The 14,211-nt window shown below is 47.4% G+C and overlaps 1 protein-coding gene across 3 annotated transcripts in view; it reads left to right on the forward strand.

Annotated features, from left to right (window-relative positions):
* Positions 1-14,211, forward strand: part of ARHGAP32 (Rho GTPase activating protein 32) — a 243,552-nt gene that overhangs the window by 184,515 nt on the left and 44,826 nt on the right. Inside the window, exon 1 of one of the 3 annotated variants that reach the window (XM_058856946.1) lies at positions 10,470-10,597. The exons of the other annotated variants lie outside the window; for them this stretch is intronic. The gene's annotated coding sequence lies outside the window, so the exon portion shown is untranslated. Of the gene's footprint in view, positions 1-10,469; positions 10,598-14,211 lie in introns of those variants that run through there. 3 annotated transcript variants of the gene reach the window in all.

Below are 14,211 nucleotides of genomic sequence, written 5' to 3' on the forward strand. Positions count from 1 at the left end.
AAACCAAAACAAACCTTTGTTCTAAGGTGCTTTTTAAAAAGATATTTTGACATAAATAATACAGCAGGGAAAGAATAGAGCTGGTTATAGCTCTTTTCTGGGGGTGATAAAATCATTTTGAGTCCCAAAAAGATTGAAAATATCAAAAAGAAAGCAATTAAGTGCCAGATGACCAAGTATGAATGTCAGTGTGAAAGAAAGAGAAAATAAAAATAGGTGATGGGGAAGAATTAAACATTGTCCTCAAAGTTTGTTAGAATATGACAAACTTCGGAAGCTAAAATACCTTTTTTTTTTTTTTTAAATGAGGGAATGGTGTTTGTGCTTAACATCTGACAATGCCCAAAGCAGACTAATATGTGGCTTGTTTATTCAGAGTCCTGTTTCACGTTGCCATGGTTTTTTTAGATCCTGCTAGTGCTGGTCTAAACCTCACAGCAATAACCTGGTGTCAGTAAAATCTGGGATTGGTCATGTAGATTTATCATTTTTACAGCAAATGCCTCACTTGCACAAATCAGCTCCCCCTGGGATATTGTTTGGATTCCCTGAGTCAGTCTGAAAACTTGATATGCAAATAGCATAAAGAGTAAAAATTATGTAAAATGTAAAAATTATACAATATCTAATATTCATGTAAATATACACAGATATATCCATTACCCACTGCCAGCCTGCTGGCACAGACTGTGCTGGTGTCCCTGTAGACTGGGGGACAGGCAGTGCCCACATTCCCAGTGCTCCCTCCAGGACAAGAAAAGCTGTTCCTGGTGTGCAGATTTGCTTTCCTGAGCACATGCCAACATGATCAGAGCCCTCCAGGCAGAAGGAGAGTCCAGAGTGGGAGAGCAGGGTTTGTATTTGGGATGTGTCATGGAGAGTGAGGTGAGGCTTCTTCCACTGCACATATCCAAACCCACAGGAGCCAGGGAATACTGAAACTGGGATGGAGGCTTTAAGAATGAGGGCAGAATTTATTGCTGTGACTGGCCATGTCCACTGATAAATAATTGGACAGAAAAGTTGGGAGGAATCAGAATAGTGAGTCTTGTAAGATCCAGGGAATTCTCTTTGGGCACACAGATATGGAGAAAAGACTTTTCTTAATGTTTTTCCATTTGTATAGTCAAGTTCCTTGGATCCCTGAGCCGTTCAGAGATGCAATTCCTGCCAAGGATCAGCAGCAGTTAAATTTACATAACACAGGGAGGCTTTAGCCTGTCTGTTTTTTCAGGCAGGCTTTTTTATTAGGTTTTTAACTCAAAAACAAGGAATGTCCTTATTTCTGGTTATTAAATGCAAGTGGTCAGTGTTGAGTCGCCCTCCTCTCTCAGCTGTGAGAAGGAAGATTGTGACAACAGAGCAGCTCTAGTATTTCTCCTCAAAGCTATGAGGCTTATTAGTGGTTCTGCTTGTTTTTCCTGTGAAATTAATTCCTTATGACAGCCCTGTCCCTTTGTGAGTCATGGAATTGCCACAGAGATTACAAACTTGGTTGTGGCTGCTCTGAGAGCACCACTGGAGAGCTGGGGAGCCACATCCTCCCCTGGCTGAGCACTCCTGGGCTCTGGGGCTACCAGGAATTTAGAAATATTTGGTTTTTTTAAGTATGGAGGATTTGAGGTCCTGTTCAGGTTTTGTTGGTGCAAGGGGGATGTTCCTTTCTGGGCTCATGTAGGCACTGAAGTTCTTTTTTGGGCTCAGATAAATGAGCTGAGCTCTGGACAGGGAGGCAGGGGCTGGAAGAGGGTTTTGTAACTGGGACAAAGTGCTCCTGACCAAAAGCCCAAAATCTTTGGTCTCCCAGCCACAGCAAAGGCTGTTCCTGTGTGAGCTGTGCTGTGTTAAAAATCACTGATTTCTCCTCCAGCATTTGCCAACATAAACTGACATCTATTTTATATAACTTTTAATACTCTTTTAACAGTGAAGATTCTGCTTAGGGTGGTCTGTGCACAGAATCCCAAACTGGTTTGGGTTGAAAGGGAGCCTAAATATCATCTGCTTCTACCTGCTGCCATGGGCAGGGACTGGAATTGGGAATTGGTCTGCACACACTGCGCTTGCTCCTGAGCCAGCTCCAAGCCCAGTTGTTCAGGCACCATCCACTTCATCCCCAGCAGCTCAGTTTTCCAGGGATTTGGGTGTTCACTCAGCTTGGTTCAGCTCATGTCATCGTTTTTGCTGTTCACACTGTGACTGGATCACCTCTCTCATGCTCCTGTTTGCACACAGACACTGACGGGCAAGAATCATTCAGGCCTAGAACAGCCCAGGGAAACCCCAGCTCTGAGCCCAGCACTGAACTCCAGATTTCTCCAGCTCTGTCTCTCTAATTGCTGTCTCTCCATGTTGAATTGTTGGTCTCCTGCAGTCCCTCCAGGAGATTTTTAACTTTATCCTCTCTCTTGCCTTCTGTCTGTCCCTGTGCCTCCTCCCCTTACCCTGATTATCAGATTTGGAGATGGATAGTGTAAAACCAGGCTCTGCATTTGTTACCGAGGCTCTGAACCAGTCCCACCTGAGCTCAGGTAGAGCCTGTTCTGTGCCATCACTCTCTGTCCTAACCACATCTAACTCTGTATGTGATAGCAATAACCACTCACTAACCCCTAGGCTCGCTGGCAGAACCTAGCTGAATATAGTGAAACTATATTAGAACTAGCTAGAAATAGTGAAATAGAGAATTATTAATTTATTTTTATATTAAAACCTGTTTAATACCTGTTGGGTAGAAAAGCCAGTGCCGGGTTCTGAGAACCCACCTTCTCAGGGGCAGATTTTCTGCAAGTGCTTTCCAGACCCAGTGAGTGAATCATATCTTAAGGTGATGCTCAGCACACCTAGGCCTTGCCTGGTGCACCCTGCAGTATCAGCAGCCATGTGGGTGTTAATCTGTGTATCAGAAATCAGCTTCTTCCCCACCCCTCCCCCAGCTGCTGCATTTCTAAATATAAAGCATTCTTCTATTCCCAGGCTTTCAGTTTGTGCCTCACTGTCCAAAGAGTTTGCCAAACCCTCTGTGACCATGCTCTGGGGAAGAGCTTGCTTGAATAAGAGAGGGAAGAAATGTGGTTAAATATATAGTTTTATGACAATGGAAACGACCCTCCTGTGTGCCCAGTGCACTGTGAGAGCAGAAAACTGTGTTGTGTTGTCATTGCCATGACAACGTGGCTGTCACTTGTCAGAACTGGCACTAGGTGAAATTAAAGTGTTCCAGTGGAACTGGTACATTTTATGTAATTAAACATTTGTTCCTCAGTTCTTGAGAGGTATTTGACAACAGACATTTCAATTTATTTGCGTGTTGTGTTAAATCATACCTGCACTTCTGTTTGCCTGGATTTTCTAAGTGCTTGGAAAGAGACTGTAGGTGGGATTTTAGGAGAGGCAGAGCAGCAATTTGTGGGAGCTTTATTTCCAGGCAGGGCTTGGCACCAAGGGAAATGGCAGAGTTCTTGCACAGGTTTCAGACAACCTTGTCCTCTGTGTCCCTCTGTTTCACCCAGTCCCTTGGGATTTGGGTTGACCTTTGTCTTCCTAGAGGTCATCCCAAGCTGTTCTTTGGGTTAAATGAACAGGTTATTATTGGTTATTTGATATCAAAGCAGTGCTGATAGATACAGCCAGTCAGAGCTCATTTGAGTCCTGCTATCCACAAAACCATGCAATCATGGAATCCCCTGAGTTGGACCCACAAGGATCATCCAGATCCACTCCTGCACAGATACCCCAAAATCCCACTTAGTGCCTGACAGAGGAGGAACCTTGTCCTGATACCCAACAGCACTGGTAGAACATTTGTTTATGAATGAGCCGGTACTGGTGCAGTGCAGTGACTGAAGTGCTTGGTAAGTGCCAGGCATCTCTTCTAATTGTGTTTGAACTGATGGCAAATATTCATGTGGTTTAGGTATAAAGCTGTGCTTCTGCTGCAGTTCTTGTCTGGATTCTCTTTGCCTTCTTCTGTCATCAAAGGAAGATTTATTTTTAAACTAGGCTTTAGGGCTTTAAAAAAAAAGAGTATTTTGCTGATAGTGTGGATCTTAGATACATTAGGAATGTCAAACTTCACCTTCAATAATTGTGTTGTTTTGCTGGATTTCAGTGCAGTGAGCTCTGGAAAGTGCTTATTTACCCTGAATTGCTCCAGTAATTACCTGGTTTTAGGAGAAGGGGATTTATTGCAGGGACTGCCCAGGACTATAAGACTGTTTAGTCTTTTTAGGTCTTTAAATTTGTACTGCAGATCAGAACTGCAGCAGCATTTTTTTGAGGTTTTCATTTCCTTGGAGTCTTTTTCTCTTTGCTATCCCTCCCTTGTTTTAAGCAATTCATCTTTTGTTCCTTCCCATTTTTTGGCAGAAAGGGATGAGAGCTGTGGGCTGATCTGTGAAGTGCTGCTAAATACAGGATTCATCTGGCCCTCTATGAAATTTGCACCATAAAATCTGTGATTCTGCTGGAAAAGTAGGAGTTGGAGAGACAGCTTCCTGAGCCTGTGTGCTGGGAACAGACATGGCAAAAATGCTGTGTTCCCTGGGCAAGTAGGAGCGGGATGTAGGAGCATCCCAAAAGCAGCAGCAGCAGCAGCAGTGTCTGTCCTGCCTGGGATGAAGAGTTGCTCACAGCCCTCTCTGGAGGACTGGATTTCAGACTTTGGAGAAAGTCCCACTGTGCTTCAGCCTGCCAGGCAGCACCACGTGTGTTGTTGTGCTTTTCCAGCAGTAGCTTGGGAGAAGGAACCAGCAGGGCTCTGGATCTGGGTCTGCTGCTCTACTCTCCCTTTCCTCACAGGGCACAGGATGCTCTTGGCATCCCATGGAAGTACAGCATTCCCAGGACCAGCTGTGCAGCTGAAGCTGTGGATGATTTTCTACATGTCCCATTTCCCTTTTGCAAGGGGACAGGGTTTGGATGTTCCTTTAGACCTGCATGAAAATCCACCTGAGGATTCTCTGTAGTGTACCATGCTAAGAGTTGCAGGCACACAGGATGGCAGGGAATTGCAGTTTTGGGAGTTCTTCACCAAACTGGAACAAGTAGTGGATATACAAGGAGTAGATTTTAGGGTTAAAAAGTGTCAAATATTCTTTCTGCACCCTCTGCCTATGGTGACATGTTTTTCTTTGTAACTTGCTTTTGCCTTTTGCCTTCAATGGCAAATCTGAAACACTTTTCCTGTCCACCGAAATAAAATCTCTAAACCTTGGCTAACTCCTAAATGAGAGACAAGCAGGAATTCTATTTCACAAAGTTCTTAAGGATACAGAGCATTAGGAAGTCAATGTATTTCTCCTTCTTTCCTAATCCTTTAATCCTTTAACGGTGCAGATGTTTCTGACAATGGCAATGAGAGCCAGGAGTGCACTTTGGCAGTGCTTTAGGAGCACCCCTGGCTGTTCCTTACCCCACTCTGAAGGGTTTTAGGTCATGTTGATGCAGTATTTGCAGTGAGAACAAATCAGTGTTTCTGTGACATTTTCTGGGTGCTATGGAAACTGTCTGGGTGGTTCTCAGGAAGTTCTGAGTGAGTTGGTTGACATTTTCTTTGAGAGGCTTGGATTTAAAGGCTGGAGTGGAAGAGCAGGATTTGGGGATTAATGCTGTGTCTGGAGGGCACAGGGGAAGCTGGGGCAGGGGCAGAGCAGCTGGAGCAGAGCAGGAGATCCATCCTTTGGAGAGAAGCTGGACTGAAACAAAAGGGACATGCAGGCTCAGGGATGCAGGAGCAGGAGGAAGGTGCTCTTTGGTCCTGCTGTTTCATTCATATCTTTTCTTTTTTAGCTGAACTCAAAGAGAATTTCCTAATCTATGAAAGCCCTGCTGGAGCCCTCCCAGCACCGAAGGAGTGGATCCTGTGTCCCCTCAGAAAGTGCCATGAGTGCAAAGCCAGTGGTCCCAGGACAGTTGGTGGACACCGGTGTTGTCCTGTGGGACCAAAAGGTTCAGGCTGAGCCTGGGAGTGCTCCAGGGACCTTCTGCCTTCTCTGAACAATCCCAGTAAAGCACAGGTGGAGGTATCAGTGAATGAGCTGCTGTGTCGAGCCCCCAAGTTTGCATTCAGGTTTTTCCCTGGCATAACTGAGTCTCCTGGAAGAATGGAAGAGATCCCACACAGAGCTGGCACAAAAAACCCATCCCTGCCCACCCCAAGCCCCTGTCAGGGTCCAGGGTCCTGGCCTTGGAGCCCTTCAGCAGTTTTGGGGAGCAAGGGGAGCAGCAGTTGAGGAGCATCCTCTGCTCCATCCCAGCATATCCTCCATCCCCACTGGGAGGCACTACTGGTGTAATTACAGCGCTGGAAATCAGCCTCCAGGCACAGGGAAATGCCTGGAACACAGGTAGAGGGAAGAGCCAGATTAATTACTGTGTTCCCTATAGTGCAGTTTCTCCTTGTGTGTGGTCACCAAGGCTTTGGAAAGAAGCTGAGCCCATAAACAGCAGCTTCAGGCATCTCACACTTTGACAGGTAATTTTGTGGTGAGCCTTGGCCATGTTTCCTGGGGAATTTTAATTGGAAAAGGAACAAGCGTGGTGTGTGGATCTGTGCACAGTCTGTACACATCAGTTCATGAACAATTACATAGATCTGTGTTCTGTGCAGGTAAAAAAGAGCTGTATTAATGTTTGTTATGGAAACATTCCTGGTGTTTGACAGGCTGGATCCCCCAAAATAGGCTGAGGAGTGTGAAGCAAAGCAGTGAAACTTGGCTGAGGAGCAGGATGTTGCAAGAACCCATGTGCTTTAATAAGGCCACTTTCCTTTTCACTTGTTCTGTGCTGCTTTCTCACTCTGCCTGCTCTCCACTTACTCAGGTTGGGGGGCTGTTATTTTTAAACAAGATGGTTTTTTCCTTTCTCACAAGCTCTGTCAAAATGGGATTTAACTGTAATAATAGTTGGCTTAACTAAACTGTGCAGTTATGCTAAAAGCTCTGAAATAATGGCAAGAGGGAGTTTGTTCTGCTCTGGTTTTTCTCTTCTTTTCTCCTGAATAATTCTGTAAATTAGTGTGGGAGCCAGACTGTGGCTTGGAAATACTTCAGGCAGCTTTAACCATAAATGATGGCACAAAGATCTGATCTCTTCCTGGCCTATGGATTTATCAAGGGTCGTGCCAGAGCATAGCTCAACTCTCCCATTAAAACCTGGTTCTGGGAAGTTCACAAAGGTTGAGCAGCTACACCATCACCTCTCTGAGCACAAACACTTAATAAATTGAATAGTTGGAATATTTTTCATGCAAGCCATGGCACACCATGTCTCCATCCATCAAAAGCTCAGTCACTACATGGTACCAATGTGCCCAGAGCAGCTGTGGCTGCCCCATCCCTGGAAGTGTCCCAAGGCCAGGTGGGAGCAACCTGGGATAGTGGAAGGTGTCCCTGCCATGGCAGGGGTGGGACTGAATGAGCTTTAGGGTCCCTTCCAACCCATTATGGGATTTGATGATTCCATACTCTGTGACATGAGATACCTGGATGTCAAACCTGATTGCTGTCAGCTTTGAATCAAATCCAGTAATTTCAAGGCATTTAGTGCCATGATGTGCTGCTCTGTTGTTTTTTTTTAACACCCCGCTCTGCTTTCATCTATAGTTTCTCAGCAATATCCCTTATTTTTAAAGGGTTTTTTGTTTATTTGTGTTATGTGTGTGTGTGTGTTTTGGGAGCAGCTGACTGCAGGATAAATCCAGCTGAGTAAGAAGCAGCATTGGAAAATCCTAATTGTCCAACTCCTAATGATGGCTTGAACCTCCTTTAGTGGTTACATTTGCAAAACCAGAAAGCGGAACAAACTACAGGCTGCACTAATAACATTCTTTGGGTTGCCTTGCCTTCCCAGTTCTTCTGTCTGAAATGACTTTTGGAGGACAGGGTGAACTTCAGGACTGAATTTGTGACAGGCACATGGTTGGACACTTTTTTCTGTGGCTTCAAGTGCTTGAGCTTCTTAGCTGGGTTTAAAAGATCCTCACTGTCTGCCTCCTCTGCTCTATGGCAAGCAGACCAGCTTCCTCAGGAGTGGGGAATGCATCTCTTCCACTTGCTTAATTAAAAATAAAAAAATAATGCTTAAAATTGTCTGGCAAAAGAAATTAGAAAATGAGACTTATGAGTTTATTTTATTATTTCCAATCAAATATTCAGAAGCAGCAAAAGGCATGGCAATGCTGTTCAGTGCAGTGGAGAGCAGAGACCCCTGTGCAGGTGCCAGGTGCAGGTGGTCCCACGTGCAGAGGAGTCACATCTTGGTTGCTCAGGTTTCATTCCTAAAAGAAAGGCAGTTTCTAAGAAGGATTAAAAGATTTTCCTTTACAGAAAACAAAGTGCAGATGTGGGAAAGGTGTGTCATTGTACACTAGGTAGTAAAATACCTCCTGAGAGCAGTTACTGCAAAGGTAAAACCCAAGCCTGAAGCTGAGGCAGCTATTAAGGATGCAGCTATTACATTCCTGCTCTGATTAGCAAAAATAGGATAGGGCAACTCCTGGCCTTAGTTTGAAATTGGGCCCCAGCAAAGTGTGTGAATGGGGGTTCACCAGCCTTGAAGGAGTCTTCCTAGCCAAGCCTGGCCTACAGTAAAAAGAAAAAAAAAATATAGGGAGCATACTGGCAGCTTTGGGCAGCTCAGTGTTACTGCTCTGAAGTCCTAGATGCTGTTTGGAATTGTATGTGCATTTTGCATGTTAATTTGGAAGCATTGCTTCTCCTGTGTTCATCTTCATTGGGATTTTCCCAGTTTTGATAGGAAGAATGTTCCCAGAATGTTGAGTTGGTACCAGGGAGAAGGGTTTGTACTTGGAATTATTCAGAGAGAAGTGGATTTAGGGGTTGTGTTTGGCTGCCGAGGTAACTCCTGGTGTGACAGTGTCCAGGCCAAACAAGTCCAGCAGTGAATACCAAGTGTACGAAATAGCTGGAGAACAGGATTATCGGGAGATGTGAGTCAGCAAATGGTTTTGAAAACAGCAGAGAGGAGAAAGCATGAGTACCCAAAGAAATGAGTTTTCCCCTCCTGCTCATCAAGATGTCTGCAGATAGAGAGGCAAATTCCTCCTTAATCCTTCTGACCCTGAGGTTGCCCTTTAGCTGGCAAGCCCACATTTTAAAGTGGGTGACAGCAATTACTGGGATTGATGAACTGGTGTTAATGGGGGAGCTCGAGGTCAAACAGCACAATGGCAGAACTTGTACCACAAACCTGAAGTAAATGCAGGTAAGGTCACAATTCACTGGTACTAGGAAAGGGCTTGGCTGAGGCTTCCTGCCCTCTTGTTCCTGCTCCAGGTGCTGGCTGAGGCTGTGCAGGGATGGCAGTGCTGGAGTCAGGTCAGGTTCCACGGTCCCTGTGCTCTGCCCTGGGCTGGAGGCTGGCTGGAACTGGGTCACTGGGAAATGATCCTGTCATTTGGGTTTGCTTCCAAACAGCAGAGCTCCCGGAGAGCTTTTAATTGGGTTTGTTTTCGGTGATCTGATCATTGATTCAGTTCAATGTGAAGCAGCCCCTCAGACTGGGAGGGGGAATTGTTCCTGTGATGACATTATCAGGGACAGGTGGGTGCGAGGTGCAGTCCCCAGGGCTGTGTCCCATCTGCAAGCTGGAACGTGCTTCCACCGGAGCACTGAGGCATGCCCAGTGTCTCTCCCTGCCTGGTGGACATGCTGAGACAGATCCTCAGCGTGGCCTTGGGGATTTGCAGTGGCAGTAGTGACTGAGGGATAGGGAGGGTGGCACAGATGTACCCCTGAGCTCTGCAGTCCTGCTGGGAATGGGCTGTGGTCCTCACCACAGTGTCCTCTGTAGTTTCTGTGAAGGAGCAAGGAAGGAGAGAGTGGATAAAGGCGAATGCTTTCCTGACCTGCATGTTTTCCTGGAGGTGCTCAGAGGCTGAGGGGATGGCACTGGGCCCATGGAGCTTCTGGAGCAGCCGTGGGTTACATGGGGCAAAGCCAGCGGTCAGACAGAATCCCACATGGGACAGGAAGGGACCACAGAGGGTCACCAGGTCCCGGCTCCCTACTCCAGCCGGGCCATCCCAGAGCACAGGATTGTGTCCAGTGGGTTCTGGACTATCTCCAGTGAGGGACACTCCACACCCTCTCTGGACAATCCGTTCAGTGTTTTATCGCAGCACGGGGAACTTTCCCCCCACGTTCAGCTGGAACTGCCCGTTCCTCTTGTCCTATTGCTGGGCACCACCGAGCACAGCCTGATTCATCTTCTCAGCACCCCCTTTCTAGATTTTTATACCTAGGATTTTTTTATACTTGTATTTTGCACCTTCCCCAGACGGGCAGCCGTGTGCTGCTCGCCATCCCTCCCTGCCCACCCTGCGCCCTTTGCCCGGCCCCGGAGGGACAGGAGGGTCAGGCGGCGGTGCCGGCGCAGGGGCAGCGCCGGAGCGGCTGCGGGAGCGGGGGAAGGAGGGAGCGAGGGAGGGGGAAGGAAGGAAGGGAAGAAGGAGGCACCTGCGGAGGAGGAGCCGGGGAGGGGCTTGGCAGAGCCGCAGAGGCTGCGAGCGGCCGGCGCATCCCGCGGATCCCGGCGGAGCCGAGCGCAGCCCGGACCCGGCTGGGAGCAGGGCCAGGTGAGGAAGCGATAGCCCGGCTTACTCGGGACGGAGGTGTCTGCGCCACTTGTTTCTTAATAACTTGCCAGGTACTTAATGCGTGTGAGGGGAAGGAGTGGCTTTGGATGAGGATTCTTCTGTCCCGGTGGTGGTGGTGTGGGAAGGAGGCTCTTGGTACTTCACATTGGATACTGGGAAGAAATTCCTCCCTGTGAGGGTGGGCAGGCCCTGGCACAGGGTGCCCAGAGAAGCTGTGGCTGCCCCTGGATCCCTGGCAGTGTCCAAGGCCAGCTTGGACGGGGCTTGGAGCAGCCTGGGATAGTGGAAGGTGTCTGTGCCCGTGGCAGGGGGTGGGACTGGATGGGTTTTAAAGTCCCTTCCAAGCCAACGTGATTTGATGGTACCTTAAGAGCCCTTTGTTGGGCCCAGGGGTGCTGGGGTGTCCTGCCCAGGACACTGCCTGGAGCAGAGTTGGTCCTGCACGGGGAGGGGGGTGATGCCTCCGTGCCTGGGATCGTGTTTTCAGTCAGGTAAAATACACCTGGTGTCAGTAATTTCTGTCTCATCCCTGGCTGCTGGTTACAGACCTGTGCTGCAGTGGGAGAAGATCCTCGGGGATCCGTGCCCTTGGGCCTTTTCCCTGGCTTGGTGACCAAATACCGGTTAAATTTTCATACTTACCCTTCTCCCCTTCCTTGTTAAATGTTTACTTCTCTTTCCCTCTAACTAATCTCTGCCTTGAGGTTTCTATTCCATCTTGCTCCACACTGGGTCCATAGTTGTAAATTGTTTTATTGGATTTGTTCTCGGGTCATGGGTGTGTAGCAAACCGAAGCTGTTAAAGGGAGCCTCTTTCATGTCCAGGATGATTTGTGTGAGGATTCCCACCCAGATCCCAGCAGGGAAGGAATTCCAGTGTGCATACCCCACCCCAGCCGTGATCCTGGGGCTGCAGGGCTGGAGTTCAGTGCCTCCCTCTCAGATTTATACCCCCTCCCAAAGAGGCAGCTGACAGAGGGGAATGTCTGCAATTTAAATTTCAATAGATTTTTGCACATCACTTTATCCTTTTACTTCCCTCCTTCCCCAGACGGGCACATTCCTAAGCATTAATATTATTGATGCTGTTGGTAGGAGAAAGGGGCTTCCTATTTAAAACTGCCAGCCCGTTGTTTGCTGGAGCCCTGGGGCAGGGAATGCACACTCTGGAAAACAAAATTCTCAGGGTGAGATGTTACAGTGATCAAAGTAGACACTTTGCAAGTAGCCATGGCTTGTCTGTTCATATTTGTTCAGAAAACCTCCTAAAAGCCAGAGCCCATTTTTAAGGACTAAATGCCCTGTAGGATCTGATTATTTGTGACAGACAGGAGGCCTTCCCTTTCCAATCTTCCTGGAGCTTCTTTGTTCTGGGCACCACACAGGCCTGATAAAAGAGGCTCATTTGAAATCAAAGCCCTGCACTGGGAAGTGAAAGGAGAAGAATAGAAAGCAGGCAAAACAGTACATTATCTGCATTCTTAAGTCTTAAAAAGCAGATTTAACTCACCTCAAATCCCCAGACTTTTAGATCAGATTTTTCACTTTCAGTGAAGTTTTTTTCACTTCTTTAGCTGTGTAAGGAGGATGTATGTGAAAATGTATTTTTTATCCTCTTTTAGATACTGTATCCTCCTTGTGCTGTAAAAAGTGACTGTAATGTAAAAGTGAATGAAAAAGGTCATGGCCTTCAGTATTTTTTTATGTTTCCACTTCAGGTGAGTGAAAACTTAACTTCCAAAGGCAGAATCATCTCAGGGCTTAATGCAGGGGTTGATAGTTAAAGTATGAACAGTTTAGGAAGTCAGGGCTGTAAACAGGAGAAGAACTAGAGCAGAATCAGTCTGGGAAGGGTAGGTTGCATGCAGTTTGGAAGTAACTGGTCTGGGCTGCAAATGCTTGCCCTCGGGCCAGTTAAAATGAGAGAGGCAACCTTTGGGAAGGGACTGCAAGAGCAGCAGAGGCTCCCTGTCATACTGGGAGTACCACGTACCTCAGGATGGTCTGTACCCAAGGACTGAGGCAAAGGCTGTGCCATGGGACTCAGGAGCAGCGAGGCAGTGCTTTGACCCAGGCCTCCTCCTTCTGTTTCCAGAGGGATTGCTCATGCCCCTTCTCCATGGAATCAAAAGGGCTTGTTCCTTCCCTGTGCCTTCCCAAGGCCTTGTGGAAGAGCAAACACCCTCTCACTGTGGGATCGGGCTCCATCTGCCAAACTCCTCATTATTCCACTTGCACTGTTTGTTGATTCCCGTCAGATCCTTTTCCATCTCTCACCTCCACCCATTGGACCAGGCTGGAGGAGAGTGGTGCTGCCATCACCCCGGTGATCCCGGCCCAGCTGATGCCCCACTCATGTTGGAATGGCTTGGGAAGGCTCCGGGCTGCCTGCCTGTGTCCAAATCTGCTTGATGTGATGCAGAGTCAGCTTTGGGTTACTGTCAAGTTTTTGGGAGATCTCCTGCAGTGCTGCTGCCACTTGCAGGAATCGCGTGGGTGATGCTCAGCTGAGATGGAGCTCCACAGGGCTGTTGGGAAGCATTTTAATCAGGGAAGGAGCTGCATGGAGCACAGCTGGGCTGTGAACCAGGCAGAGCAAAGACACTTTGCCTTCAAGAGAGTGTGAGTTTGGGAACAGTCATCTCTTGGCTTCTCTGAGGCAGTGGCTGCTGGAGCCAGGACAAAAAAAGTTTGGTTTAGATTGTCTTAAAGGGAGGTTGAGGTTGTCCATTAGGCAATTCCATCTGTATGGATAGCTAGCAGCTCCAGTCAGCTCCAACATGGAATGTGTGGCATTGCCATCACTGTCTTTCTGTGGATCACAGAAAGATCACAGATCATCTTCCTGTTAGTGATGACTGGTGAGTTGGAAAAGCTTCTGGCAGAGATGGCTCTGCTCTGGTGTCACCTAATGCCAAGGTGACATCTTGCCTCTTGACTGTTCTTCCATTTCTCCGAGTTGCAAGTGTCTGCAGAGTTACCCAGTACAGGGTGCTGGTTGTTAATGTTCATGCTTACCCTTAATGCTGCTGCCCCAGTTGAGGTTCCAGAAATTTCTGGAACCGGTAACACCCTTCATAGGCCACATCAACACAACCTTTGGGGTCATTCTGAAATGGGGTTTCTTCTCAAACCATGCAAATTGTGTATCAGAGATACTCTCAGGTTACAGCGTCACATTCTCTTCATTGGGAATGAAGGGTTGCACACAGGCACATTTTGGTTTCAGATCTCACATCTTTGGTGTGGTGGGAGTTTGGGCAGGCAAGGTCAAACAATCCTGATATGCCAAAGTGAATGTGGGTGGGCAGATCTGGTGTTCAGTTCTGCCTGTGATGGTTACCTGAGTCAGAGCAGCCTTTCTAAAGGATCCTCAGTCTCCAGGTGAGATAAGCAAAAGGGCTGCATTAAGCTCTGCTAGAACAGAGATTTAGCTAGAATTAAAGAGAAAAAAGATCTTTCAAGTGTCTCTCTGGATATTTTTCTCCTAATTCCATGTTTCCCAGTTTACTCCCCTTGTCTCCCAGTTTTGTTGCTGGCCCTGTGAACTCTTTGCGTTACCTGAGCTGCTGACCCCACTGCCACATGTGCTA

Source organism: Poecile atricapillus, chromosome 25 (genome assembly GCF_030490865.1).
Source record: "Poecile atricapillus isolate bPoeAtr1 chromosome 25, bPoeAtr1.hap1, whole genome shotgun sequence".
NCBI lineage: Eukaryota > Metazoa > Chordata > Aves > Passeriformes > Paridae > Poecile > Poecile atricapillus.